The sequence below is a fragment of the Raphanus sativus genome, chromosome 6 (assembly GCF_000801105.2).
Source record: "Raphanus sativus cultivar WK10039 chromosome 6, ASM80110v3, whole genome shotgun sequence".
NCBI classification, from domain to species: Eukaryota; Viridiplantae; Streptophyta; class Magnoliopsida; order Brassicales; family Brassicaceae; genus Raphanus; species Raphanus sativus.
The window spans coordinates 35,561,962-35,577,910 of record NC_079516.1 but is presented as its reverse complement, the minus strand read 5'-3'; positions in this window follow the sequence as shown (position 1 = coordinate 35,577,910).

The following is a 15,949-nucleotide window of genomic DNA, read 5'->3' as shown; positions in this document are numbered from 1 at the left end:
AAATTAAGTTGTTAGTTATGTTGATATATTCAAGGAACCAAACAGATTTAAGTAGCCAAACACCTACTAATCTAGAGAATGTCTAAATTTAAATGACAACTTCTAAATGGTAGATAAATTTTAGGACCCTAAATTAATATAATAGATGTTGAGAAATTCTTAGTTTCACCCTTAGAGTGAACTTTTAGGTTCATCCAACCAATAGGATTTCGTTATTTCATATTCAGTATCTTTAAAAAAAGAAATGAAATATTGTCAAATTATATTCTATTTTTAAACTAAAAAATAGAAATAAATAAAAAATAATATTAATTGCAAACAAAAACACATTAAAGAAATATTTTTAATACCGTCAGCTAAACACTAAACCCTAAACTTTAAATCCTAAACCCTAAACTCTTGGATAAATCCTAAACCCTTGGTAAATCTCAATCACTTGGATAAACTTTAAATCCTTAGGGTTTAAGATTTATCCACGGTTTAGAGTTTATCCAAAGGTTTAGGATTTAGTATTTAGGATTTAGGGTTTAGTGTTTTGCTGACTGTGTTAGAAATATTTTTTTTTTTTGAAATCCAAAGATTTAGATTTATCCAAGGGTTTAGGTTTACCAAGGATTTAGGGTTTAGGGTTTAGTGTTTTGGTGACAGTATTTTAAATATAATTTTTTTTGCGACAACTATTATTTTCTATTTACTTTTTATTTTAAAAATATAATAAAACTTGACAATATTTTATTTCCTTTTTTAAAAGATAATGAATATAAAATAATGAAATCATATTGGTTGGGTGAACCTAAAGGTTCACTTTAGGGATGAATCCAAATATTTCTCATGTTGTTCCGCTTCTTCCACCTCTAGTAAATCGGTCGACTTAAAAATTAAGTCTGAGGAGCTCTGTGAACATGACGCATGTTCCTCAATGTTTTCATTTAACTAATGTTCCAGGATTAATATATAAGGGATATATAAATGTGCGTTTTTTAAGAAACCACAGCATTTCTATTGTGTTCGCGTTCGTGGATTTCGTAATAACACTGTATATCTGTGAGACATCGAAAATAGTGTGTGTTTTTGTGATTTTTTCTGGAAAACCGCAAAAAGAGAAGTCAATGTGTGATTGGTGACTAACGCATTTTTCAATAAAATCCGCAGCGAAATCCGCAAATTAAATATCCCCATTCATAACCTTAATTTTGTGACATCTGTAAGAACATGTTTTTAGGGGGTATCAATAAGGACTGGTCCGGTTCGGTCCGATCCGGTCCAAACCCGATAAGCTTTTAAATATTTGAGCCTGGTCCGGTCCGGTCTGGAAATATTTTGAGCCTAGAATTTAAAGTCCGGCCCGGCTTTTATAGAGTTATAGAGCTTTTCGGGTTTTTAGGACTTTTCGAAAAATAATTTGTCATTATCATTTCTACCGTTTTAATACATATGAATTTTATAAAAAAAGATCAGTTTTAACAAAAGAAAATGTAGTGATTTTCAACTTTTCTTCTTTATCAAAATATTTCATTTTTTGTATTTTCGTATGCTTTAAAAACATATTGTAAACTAACCAAATTTAATAAGATTTAAATAATCAAATATAAATTTAAACTAAATATATAAGAGAACAAAATTTATGATAAACATGATCAAACGTTTCATTGAAAAAACTGTTATAACAAAAGAAGTCACATTTGCAAAAAATAAATATGACATTGTAATGATCAAACAATAAAATGCATTAATAACTTTTATATTTTTATTAGAGTTTGGATTAAAAATATTAAAATAATATGTTAATACTAATAAAGGTTTTGATTACAAGAATGATAATATTTAAAGTAAAATACAAAGTTTTAGGTTTTCGGGTCGGCTCTATCACAGACGGGCTTAACCCCAATATATACAAAGTCCAAGTGGGCTTAACCCGTAAAATCCGATTTTCTTTTGGACTTGTAAAACTAAATCCAAACTCGATAATTTTTAAAACTAGACGGGTTCGGACTGCGAGTGTCAGCCCTAAATTACATGTCTAATGTTCTTAGATGTTTGTTTAACGCTCTCGTGGGAGAACACTGCTCTTACTGTTCTTCCGTCTTTTGATTATTGTTAATTTTTCTAATTGTTAGAAACTTGGCAAAAAGAAACTTGGCAAGAGAAACTTGGCAAGAGCAGTCCGTTGCTGGTGGCCTAAGTAACTATTTATTTCTAACTAAAACCTAAAATCCTTGTTTTGGTATTTTCGTCATCCAATGAATTTTGAATTTTATTTACTTTTGTTGTTGTAAAATATTTCTATAATAATGCATCATTATACTTTGCCAAGTAATTAACTTTGAACAAAAAAAACTTATTTACAATCTAATCTAATATATAACAATTTGTTTTAGTAAAATATATCATATACTCATCAATAAAATAAGTTATTTAATTAATACTAATTTCAATTATGAAATTTGTATAAATGAAATTACTATATTATTTGGATGTCCATTATGAATTTTCTTCTGGACAATTGACACTCTAATTTGTTGACAGTTGTAGAATCCCTTTTTCATAACTTATCTTTATTTTCTCTCCCATTTTTTGATTAATTTTATTTTCTAAAAAGATGGAAACCTGGGTAAGAAGCCTGCGTTAAAATGCTATGCCGTTTGGCTTAGTTCTTTCGAGAGTTTTTAATACTCAGAGTCACATTATGAGTTTTACTACGTTATAAGACACTTTGTGTTCCTATAACATTCAGAGTTTAAAAAAAGTAATTAATATTAATCAACTTGTAAGATTTGTTAAAAAATATTCATACGAAGTATAGAAATAAACAAGATAAAATTATAAAGAAAAATATGAAGTAAAGAAATAAAGAAGAAGTTAACTTGTTAATGTGTATTTGTGGTTTGTTATCAAGCCAAATAAAATGAAAAATGTATATAAAATATAAGATGTGGTCTAAATTTTTCTTTTAAGTGTGGCTTAAAGCTAATGCTTTAGCTGCCTTATAAGAGGCACGGACCTGAGCTCAATAAACATAACCCAAAACAAACAACAACTCTAACAACTTACTAATAAAAAATGGGATAAATGGGCTGTCAAGCCACCACCATGGACACATACCAGAACATGGATGCACAACGATCACTATAACTTCAGTTCGACACACACCTATATACTGTCAGATAAAACATTAACGACCAAACCAACAATAATTCCAAAGGCACAAACATCTTACAACTAAATCATGGACATCCCCAGTCCCCACCTCGCAACCCGAGATTTATAATCAAACACTCATTACAACAACAGTATAAAAAATAAATTTCAATTACGGACACAAGCATCGTAGACACAGGAAGAACAAACACTACCAAAAAGACATACACAAATAGAAACCATATAGGACTATACAAAAAGTAACACCCCGCGCGAAGCGCAAGCACACCCCTAGTATAGAAAAGATTGAAGGAGTCATGAGCAAGTAGCAACAGAAAAATAGGAAAAGGAGGATACAGACCAGTAAGGCACACTTGATCACACCCCCTCCATGTTGGCATTAAAATCCTGAAACCTGATGCTGCCCAGGACATCCTCACAAGGTTCTTCTCCTTCTTGGTGTATGACTTCATAGAAAAAGTAAAATTGGGAACTCAGTCTCAGAGGTAAGTCTTTCAAAATAAATTACATTACATGAAATACACAATACAATTACAAATTATTAAACCAAGATCAGATTAAACTCCCACAACGTAGACACATTTCCCATAACATATATACTCTCTTCTCGACAAATGACACTTGCTAACCTAATAAAAAGAAACAATCACAGCGTTGACACATTTGAAAAAAAAATTGTCCAATCGCATCTCCTATTTCAGATATGAACAACTAGAACTAATACAATATGGAAACAAAAGTTTCATATATATATATATATATATATATATGTGAAAATAATGTTTCACAATTAATAAATTTGAATCTTTTCTTTTTGTGATGGCATTTTATCAAGAACGTTGTCTAAAATTTTAACACTATAATTTTAAAAAGTTTATTAAGTATTCCACATTTTCATCATCTTATTGTTTTAAACCAAATTTATTTGTAAATTATTTAATAATCCAGAATTTTTTGATCAGTATATTATTTTAGATCTAACAGAACATTTGACATCAATCTACAATAATATTTTAGCACATAATTAACAATGTAATATCAAATACATAAAACTAAAAATATTCATAAGAAAAAAAAAAGATAATCCAAAATTTTTGTATTAAAAATTATTTTATTTATCATCAAAACTATCATAATTACAGTAGAATAAACAAAGAAAATATATAAGATTATTATGTATTCATGAACATTTTAATATTAAGATAATCATAATTTATAATAAGAATAACGAAACATACACATTGGAATAAGCAAAGCAAATAAATTGCTAACCGCCTTAACCAAGTCCTTTAAGTTAGAAAGAAAGTAGTATCTATCTAATGTATTAAAATTGAAATACAAAGTGGAATTAAACCTTAATTTTAAAAAAATATTACAAGTCTATGCCACTGGTTTTTTTTGTTTGTCATTTAACATCTTTACATAACAACCCTAATTCATTGAATACCCAACAATAATTCGTAAATCTCTCTAACCATATATAATCCCCGAATTAATCTTTCACGGCTGACATAATGTAGTGTAATCATTTCATGTAAAACTGTGCATAAATTAATTATCTATGTTAAAAATATTAAAGTCATCACTACTAAAACACTGTTTGCATGTAATAAACTAAATATATACCATACCAAACTATAGAATATGTGATTAAATATAGTACATCCAATTGTGAAATTGTATTTGGTTTTGTCACTGTATATAATAATATCATATGATATTTTGAGTATCTAATTTTTTATATATATCATGTCCCAACTTTCATTTTTTAGAATATTAATATGCATTTTATACATAGAATTGTATATATCAAAGCAAGTGAAACAAGATCTCCGTTGGTTTGTATCTATACTATTAAAACACAAGGCCCTTTTTGAGGTGTCATTAGTTTTCAATAGTATTTACAAGTGAATGCCACTGTATTATATTTTAATCTATGCTTTGTATTAAAGTGATTTTTTTTTTCAAAAAACTACGTATTTTGTTTACTTATCTATCGTGTAACTGATCCCAAAAAACAGGACTTTTGAATGATGGTTATTCAAACCATAATTGAACCATATAATCCAATCCAAACACAACGTGATTCCTATGATCAATCGGTTAACAAAAAAAAAATTACCTACCACATAATTCATGATGTATCAACATGGACATATTAACTACTATTAAATTATCATAGTAATGTTATTTTCCAAACCGCTCATGAATTTTATCACTCTGTATAGTTTTGTACAAATCTGTATAATGTAATTTACCAAGTGTAATTTTATATACAACATACTCCTCTTCTTCCATATAAAATTCAGCTGTAACAAATACAAAAGTGACGATATATATTGCCAACCATAATTTTGAATGCAAAAACTAAATCATTTTAATATCATTGTAACCATAATCGGGTACAAAATCGCAAGTATACAGTCATATCTTATATAATCTTAACACCTAAAAATCCAACCCATAAACAAAATGTTGTTGTACCTAAACAGAGGAAGATAGTTCATATCCCTACAAATTCTATTGATTAATCACAAATATATTATATTATCCCTAGAATATTCCATAAAATCAACGATTTTCTGAAAAATTCTATAATTTCTGATATCACGACTTTATAAATAACACGTTCAACACACATCTTTCATTATATTTACAAGGGAAGGGAATGCCATTTCATTATGTTTTAATCTAAGCTTTTATTAAAGTGTTTTTTCTAACAAAAAAATAAAACAAGAAACGGTTCCCAGATTTTGTGTAACAAATCTTGACCATTATTTTTAAATTGTTTTTTGTTCATTATTTAATATTTTAATTAATATCCTATAATCAGATTTCGAAAATATCCAACATAAAATCAATCTACCGATTTTATTGAATTTTGAGAAGAGAAAATTTCAGGAAACTAATAAATAAATGTTTTAGCAATATATTTAGTTTAGGAAAATAAATCATAATATCCTATAATCGTATCCGTAAATACCAAACCTGAAAGATTTCGATTAAACTTGATCATCAAGATACTTTTGAATTCTCTTCCTATCTAACCTACCCAACCTAACTAGCCGACTACTTACTCTATAAATAGTCATTGAACCGTTTTTTTAGTCAACCATCTTCGTTCTCTGTCTGTTTTTTTTTTTTTGAGTTCTTAATTTTCTTTTTTTTTGTTTCTTTGTATTCTAATTATTTGTTCATCATCAAATAAGCTAATAATTAGTGTTTGTTTGTTTTTTTTGTTTGTGCAGGGACTAAACTAATGTGAATGATAGATGCCTAACCAAAAGAAGATAAAGAGGAAAAGTATAAGAATGATATTTCAAAGAACATGTTCTGGGTTGGGACTAAACTAAAGTAAGTTAGAGTATTTATGTTTTCGTGGTATTTGACTATTTTTTTATGTTTGTCCTTTTTTGGTATTTACAGTGATGGTAAAAAAAACTAGTGTATGATGAGGTATGACACACTAGGAACAAGTTTTACGAGTTGTTACGATGAGGGCAAACATACAGCGGAGACGTTGACCAAAACTACCACAGATGCGCTAATGTTGAGGTATGTATGTTTGAATTCAACCTAATATAGGAATTTAAAATACAAGATTTTTAACAAATATTTTGACTGATCAAAACTTACAAGTTAGTAGTTAGTATTTCTTCGATCTTAATAGTGATGGACTAAGGATGTGTATATGTGATTGTTCATGCTGTTAAAAACCTCTAACTATATACTATATTTTTTGAATGCCATCTAACGTAACTTGTGCTAACCATATTTTCTGATGTGAATTGATTGTATAAAGAATTTCTGTTCTAAGTTTTGATTTGGGTTTCCATCTTTTCTGTCAAAGTAGATGGGGGCATCAATCTCCAAGATTAGAAGTCCAAGAACAGTTCTTGAGTACTTTAACATGTGTACGCCATCAGATTTGAGAGTTGCTATATAGAAGCCATATTTTATGTATTTTGAGGAGTGATGATGAAAGATGTTGCGATAGGTTTGATTATGTTGTATCAATACTGAGTATAAGTCTTAAATTTCAGTTATTAAAGAAAGAAATATATTTCCGTATATTAATTATATATCTTGAAAGCGTATATTATTAATTTTATTTCTTTTGATTATAGTATTGTTGTTGGCAATGTGGAATATTCGTATTAAAATGGGATTATTAAAAACTATCCAGTTAGATTCAAATTGTCATAAATGTAGGAAGAATTGGAAATAATTTTTTTTTAAAGCATTTGGAAAGAAATTTTTTAAAATCATGGTCAAAATTTGACATGGAATATGAAAATATATTATTTGGAATTTTTTGTAAATATTGGTCAAATATGTGAGATATCTATGATTATTGTATATCTATACTATTAAAACCAAATGGTCTTTTTAGGTAACCTTAGAGTTTCAAAGTATTTACATCTTTATGCTACTACATTATTTTTAAGTTATGTTTTTTTCATTTAATATATTAAATCATGAGATCTTTTTTTGTAAAAAAAAAAATCCCTTGCTTTTCTTCTAATATTACAACATGAAAACTGCTTTTAATAAAATATTAATGTTGTTTATTCAAACTAAAATCCTATTATTCCCTTGATCTATTCCACAACGTTACATATTTTGCATTTTTTCAAATAGAAAGAAAAAGTAGATATTTTGGCTTCTTTGGCATTTTTATTTTGTCAAATATTTAGCAGAATAAGTCATTAATCTCAAGCTTTTTTCTGAGATCTGTGTTCTTCCTTCTTCATTTTTAGATTCGGTTGGTTAGTTATATAGCAAAGATTATACTGTTATTATTAATAACAAGTTAACAACTGATCTCCCCTGTCTAGGTGTTATTATATAGCAAATATTAAATTCTCAGTCGGTTGTTTCCGGAAGAAAGAAAAGTCTCCAACTTTTGAAACTGTTTTCGAATAGCAAGATTGTATTTCATCTATAATATTAAAACAGAAAATCCTTTTTAAGTGTCCTTTTGCTTCAACAATATTTACCAAAAAATGCCACTGATTTATTTATAAGCTATTGTTGGGAAAATGAGTTATTAATTCCCCGAGTATTTACAATTAGCATTTTTAATCTCCAATTAATGCTTGCGCAGATTTAATCCTCATGTGAGTGATGACTACTTAAATTCAGACTTTAAAATGTCACAAGTTAACTTTTTGACAGAAACGTTAGTTCTATAAAGAATAAGATCGGGTTTGTCTTTTGAAACCCAGAACCCCCTAAAAATTGATTCTTCAAGTAATTTCTAACATCAATTTCTAACATCCGTTGAGCTGATCCATTTAATCTTCCCGGATTCAATGAGCGATTACAAGATTGCATCGAGCTCGACACGTAAAGTTTGTCAAACTACTACAATTGAGCAAACCAGTTAATTAAGCCAAACCATTCTGATCTCAAGAGTATTTACAGATCTCTGCCACTGGAATATTTTTAAACTATGATTTTTATTTAATTCTGTATTTTACGATTTTTTTTTAATTAAATATTTCATTATTTTTAGTAATTCTGGTAACTATACATTCGATGGAAATCTAAGGTTTTGCAATCAGCACAGATCTGCAGACGATGGGTTTGGGAGTGTATTCAATCATTTCTTCGATAACTAAGGTACTGGTGTTGAGTTTTTCTAGTGTGACTACTGAGATTAATATATCGTAATAACACCATAGAGTTTCAAAAGGGGAAAATATATATCATGGCGATGTTTTCAGGTTTTTGATGAACTCTATGAATAAGAAGATCTTTGCAAATAATATTGAGAGGACTATCGGGATCTATGATTTTATTTACATATATTCACACAAATAAGCTTTTTAAATTCAACAAGTTAATATTTTTTTCAGAATCGGAAGTCTTTTCTCTCTATATGGCGTGCGTTCACTTTTCTGACCATACCATCTTTATTATACAATATCACTTTTTATGACCATATTTGTTTATAAATAAACAGTCGATTGTACTTATATTTATTTTATATAAAAATAATATCAGCAAAAAGTTTATACATAGTTACCCTAATATTATTTAATGTTTATAATTTTTTAAAGTTTTTAGTCAATATATCAAATATTAAAAATCAATACTTTATATAACCGAATATAACTCATAATTCTATCGTGCCCCTAAAACGAATAAAAATAATCAATCCTATACCACATATTATTTAATATATATATATATATGTCGGACCAAACCAAAATTATTAACGACAATTGATCTCAACCCGGATACTCATGCCTAAACATATTTATGAAAAATCGAACAAGAGCATAAATTTAAAGCAAAAACGATTGTCCCGCCCTCTAAAAGGGCGGGTCAAAATCTAGTATAATTTAAAATGTATACCCTAAAATTTACTTATCCCATAAATTCCTATAATTTTTAAACATGGCGTAAATTGATCACAATTTTCTTTAACCGAGATTGTTTTCCATCTATACTAGATCTTGACCCGCGCTTTGGAAGCGCGGAATATTTTACGATGAAAAATTTTATTAATAACTTAACAAATATTTTGGTAATTTTTAAAGAGTGTATTTAAAATATTTTTGCATTTAAATCAGTGTTTTTAAATCCAACCCGATTGTGATTATACCGGTTAATCCGAAGATCTGACAATTCAATTTAGATTTTAAAAATATTCATATTAAAAAAATCACAAAAATCCGAGACTAACCGATTGAACTGATGGATGACTGATATGTAATCTGATTTGATTTAAATTGTAATAGTTTCATAATTTGTAATCTTATAATCCAAATTTTAAAGTTCATTATTTTGCAATTTATGAATTATGACGTTTCTACAAAATTTTAAAGAGAAAATGATAGATATAAAATAACAAAAATTAATAACTAAGATTAATTACTAAAAAATATTAGTTATTTTATAAAAATATATTGTTTGGAAACATTGATAGTAGTATAAAATATATTGTTTGGAAACATTGATAGTAGTATAAAGAAATAAGTATATTGTTTGGAAACATGAATAGTAGTATAAAGAAAGGAATATTAGTGATTTAATGTAGGTTTAACTATAAAGTAATAAATGTGTATTTAATTTAAAAACTTACAAAATAAATGTTAGGTCCAACAGAATGTTTCTGTTTTAATAAGATAGATATAGAATAACATCATTCTGGATACACTAAATTTAAATTAATTCCACAAAATATCTTTAAAATTAATGAAACTTTATACCAAGGCCTATTTTTAAGCAATAACCATAAGCGGTAATATAATACGAAGTATCTTTTTTTGTTTTTCCTTTTTGTTTGGTATAATATAATATTTTTTCTTAAATGAACAAACGAATATTCGTTTCCTATATATTAGGCTCGAGATGAAAATATGTCAACTAAAGGTTTTACTTTTCTGATTTTTTAATTCTGTAATTTCAGTAGTAACAAATTCATTGAGGAATCTGCAAGAAAGTAACTAAGGGATGTTACCATGATAAGGAAATTCTAGAACGTATGCCATTTTCTTTTGGGCAGTTTCTTATTCTTCTATTTAAAATGGTTTCATGATAGGAGTCATAACTTTTCTTCTAGAGAAACCAATTTTATATAATTCAACTGCTTGACATGGATGGTTGATACATGCTGAGATAAATACTTTCTTATCGGTAAACTTGAATTTGATGCTTAATATTTCCAGGAAAGCGAATAATTTCGTATAAACGGTTGGGTTAGTGTTTACAAAGAATGCCACATAAGCCTTTTGCATAAGGTAATTATAAATTTTGGCTCTAAACCATGGGGTAATGATCTTTCCTTTGCTTTCATAATTTTGCATCAAGAGATAGATTCCATAGAGACTTCCGGATCTAAGATGGGCTCTCCTACCGGTATATTTCATTTACTAATCAAAGCTCACGAATATCCAAAGAATATTATGTATTATACACTAAGTTTAACTTTATTTTCCAAAAGGTATTTTAACAAGAACCAATAAATCTGTGTGAAATAGAAACAGGGATACATGATTGGTTTAGCAGTGATTAACCTTCAGTCTAAATTATAAATTATCTAACTTGGACATGATATGAAAATTGTCCCTCATAAAACGTTGTAAAAAATAAAGCTATAAAATTGATTTAGTTAGATTATTGGAATGTATCAAAAATGATAAAATCATCCGTCTATGTAAATGCTAAAATATTCCTAAAGTTTGTTTTCAAAACATTCACAATTTATTGCCCGATCTAGAAAACAGCAACTTCAAAATTACAAAAAATACCAACAAATCCTGGAAAGGCCTATTTTTAATGGAGTTATTCTTGGGTTCACTCCCTAGGGTGAACCTAAAGGTTCACCAACCAATAGAAAATTGTCATTTTAGATTTAGTATCTTTTAATTAAGGAAACAAATAACTTGTCAAATTATATTATCTTTTCAAAATAAAATTTAAAAATAAATAAAAATAGTATATAAAAACGAATTAAAAAATAATGTTGTCAACTAAACCCTAAACTCTAATACTAAACCCTAAACTCTAATCCTAAACCCTAAACCCTTGGGTAAACCCTAAACCCTTGGAAAAACACTAAACATGTTGTCAACAAAACACTAAACCCTAAATTATAATCCTAAACCCTAAACCTTTGGGTAAACCCTAAACCCTTGGGTAAACTCTAACCCTTGGAAAAACAATAAACATTTGGATAAATTCTAAACTATAAATCTTAAACACTAAACTCTAAATCTTATAAATAAATATTTTTTAAAATAATATTTTTTAGAACTATTGTTATTTTTATTTATTTAATCTTTTTATTTATTTTAAAAGCATAACATAATTTGGCAAATTATTTTGTTTCCTTAATTAAAAGATACTAGATTTAAAATGACAACTTCCTATTGGTTGGTGAACCTAAAAGTTCACCCTAGGGGGTGAACCCAAGAAAAAGTCTTTTTAATGTACTGTGCCCCTTAATTAATGTTCAATCTGTGTGTAACACTTATATAAATCCCAAAATGTAAATGTTGAAAGCAGGTTAAATATATATATATATATATATATATATATATATATATTAATATATATATATATATATATATATATATATATTTGTTAGTGATTTTAAAAGTTTGATCTATATATTAATAATACATTTTAATCATACAATAAAACATGTAAGTAATTTTTATACTATTAACTAGAGTATATTGATACATAGATCCAAATATTTTTGTATTGTTACATAACTAATGTTATTAAAACCAACCGGTAACTAACCCAGTTTTGTTTTAGACCCTGGGTAAATATGATTCGACTGAGTTCAACCAGGTTCTACTGAATTCAATTAAGTTAAACCAAAGAATTAAAATAGATTTGGATCTAAATTCTTTGGTAATTGTCTTCGGTAAATTTTATAAACATAATAAAACTTAGTTATTGAAGTTTTTAATAGAAATCATTATGAAATAATTGAAGTATAAACCAAATGAAAATTAAATATGATACCCATGTTTTAAATTTAAATATTAAATCGATATTTTTACTCTATATATTTAGCTTTTGAGTAAATTACAAAGAAACTCAGTTTATCCACCGATATAAATGTGTGCCATGTTCACAGTTTAACCGGTCCAGTCGTTGGTTTGATCCGGATTTAAAAACACTAAATTAAAACAACACACATCCAATAATATAAATTTATAAGACGAATTCAACATTAAACTAAAGTAGTAAAGAGTAACTATAAAATTATCATGTTTTGATCTGCTTATATATCTATCAAAAAAAGCAAACATCCGTGTGGGCGCACGGGTCAATCACTAGTTTCTCATTATATAGAAAAACCTTCAATCGGGTAACTCATCATGGAAGTAAGCTAAATATTTTGAAATACTCTTTAACTGATATATTTATGTAATTTTGGTTATTAACCCACCCGTAGGGCGAAGAGAGAAAGAGAGTGAATAAAATTATGCTAATAGTAAAAATCAGTTGTTTGGTTAATTTTTAAATTTTTAAAATTAGTATATCTCATACATATTTCTTGCAAATTTAAACCTAAAATAAAAACCATAAAATCATATAAAAATGAATAACCTGGATCACAAGTAAAGTATATCCCGTTCGTAAGGCGGACTCGCCTAGTTTATTAAAATTTTAAAAGAGGCAAAGGCCTCTTCCTCAACCCTAGTTGGTTTCTATAGTATGTTTTTCTGGCCGCCATTCTAAAAAACGAAGAATCTTCATCAGAGTTAAAAATGGGAGTCGAACAAAATGGTGTAGAGGAATGAGTCTTCTTCACTACGATTTAGGGAAGAAACACCGAAGTAGTTCATAGGGTTTTGTTATTCCGGCTAACCGTCTGTTCATCCTAACAGAACTGATCCGAACCGAAAACCGAAGATATTTTACATTGCTGCCGATCGGTTCCATTTTGTTAACTGAAACAACACCGAAATTTCAAAACCTCGGTTCGATTCGGTTCGGCAGACTTGGCTCGGTTTAAAATCTCAGGCTTAGGTACGATCCATTCCAGACTGGCGGATTTTGTCACTTTCTTTAATCATTGAACACGTTTTTGAAAGAAAAAAAAAGGATTAATCATTGAAGATTTTGTCAGTCAATTTGGCAGGATTATGGGATACGGGATATCACAGAATTTATAAGCTTCTGTTAGATTTATTGAATGATTTACTGTTTTTTTAGAACCAACTCCCAAAGTCCCAATGGATCCAATCTGCCCATAACGTGAATTATGTGTTCAAGATTTAAAGATTTTGTCCCTTTCTTTAATCATTGAAGACGTTTTTGAAAAAAAAGATTAATCATTGAAGATTTTGTCAGTCAATTTGGCAGGATTATGGGATACGGGATATCACAGAATTTATAAGCTTCTGTTAGATTTGTTGAATGATTTATTGTTTTTTCTAGAACCAACTCCCAATGGAGCCAATGTGCCCATAACGTGAATTATGTGTTCAACAATAATAGTGAAACTAGATTTGACCCGCCCTTAAAAGGGCGGGTATATTTTTTGTTTGAAATTTAATTTTTGATATTTTTTTTCTTTCTGATTATATTTGTATCTGTTTTTGTAATCATATTTTTGTATAAATTTTAATCAAAATATATTTTATTAAATAATAGCAATTTAAAAATTGATCCGGTATACGCAAGGCTAAGGCTAGGTTGTGGGTCGAACTCGTCCGCTGACCCGCTAACCTGCGGATTTTAAATTTTCTTTTGGTTAAAAAATATGATCTGCACAACCTGCAAACAAATAATTTGGTACCCGCTCCACTTAATTTTATGGTTATCCGCGGGATATATATATTTTAAAAATCATTATTTAATTTAATTATTATAAAAATATATTTATAATAAAAATTTATACGTGATTTAAATTTTAAATTATTATTTTTAAATTCCTGTATTTTTTTAAAAGTATTTAAAAAGAACATATATATTTTTTGTTTAATATTTTTAAGAAATATAATTTTTATAAAATCCAGACTGTAACCAGCAACAAACAACAAAATATCGTCTATTCAACAAACTGCCACATGTCAGTTCGGACTCTTTTGAAAAAAGTTGTGCAACTGTTTATTTGACCAGCCAGTTATTATCTGCGTATTCCTAAAAAATAGTAGTCTTTTCCACCAGTTAGTTGTTGGCGTATTCTTTTTTCTAAATAAGGTTAAAATTAAGTAGTTATATTTATATGAGCATATAAGCAGTTGTATATATATTTTTTTAGTTGGACTGAACTAACACTAATTGGACATGTTCCAAATTTAATAGTATTGATATTTTTTTATTTTGATTAAAAATTATTTATTAAATATGATTTTATTAATATATATAATTAACAGAATATTAAAAACAAAATTTTCAAATTCAAAAAATTTGTTCGGTTTTTGGTGCGGATTGAGTATAATTGGTTTTCAGATATAATATTTTAATAACCGTTTCGAATATATAAGCATGTCTAATAGAGTATGAAATTTCGATTTTCGAGTCGATTCCAAATCAGATTTTTTGAATACAAATATTCTTGACTAATTATATTAGGTAACTAATAAGAAAATATAATATATTGTAATATTTATGAACAAAGTTTAAAAATAATTTTTTGAAATGCATATAGCAAAAATGTATAGTTATGCAACTTGATATCCAAAATTTTAAAATAAAATTATATACCCACATATATTAATTATATTTAATTTCTAAATAACTAAATATACGTACTAAAAATATTATTTATAAAAAATGACCCAGAAACAATTTTTATCCATAAATTTAAAATTATTTGAATTGTTCTATATTTTTATTCAAACAGTCCGATATTTAAAGTTGGCATAGTTATGTATTTATTTTTATCACAGTTCTTGATACTATGAATATAAATGTTATTAATTGTTATTGATAATAATATATATAAAAGATGGTATCAGATTATGTGGAAATCAAAGCATATAATAGATGTGTACATTATTTTTTTTTCCTATTCAAAATAGTGCATCCCTAAATTATAGGAAGTAAATGGGAGGGAAAGTTATAAAATATCACAAGCCATGTTATATTACATATGTTAAATATTGGCAGTTAATTATTTCAAAAAGTAGATTTTAAATAATTGGATCTAACATTTATCAATTGGACATGTTGAAGAATTAATAGTATTGATAGTCACGAAATACAAAACAAATAATAGTGTCATTTTAATCTATAGTATCATTTTCGAAACAAATAATAATAATAATAAATTATTATTATTATTATTATTATAATAATAATAATAATA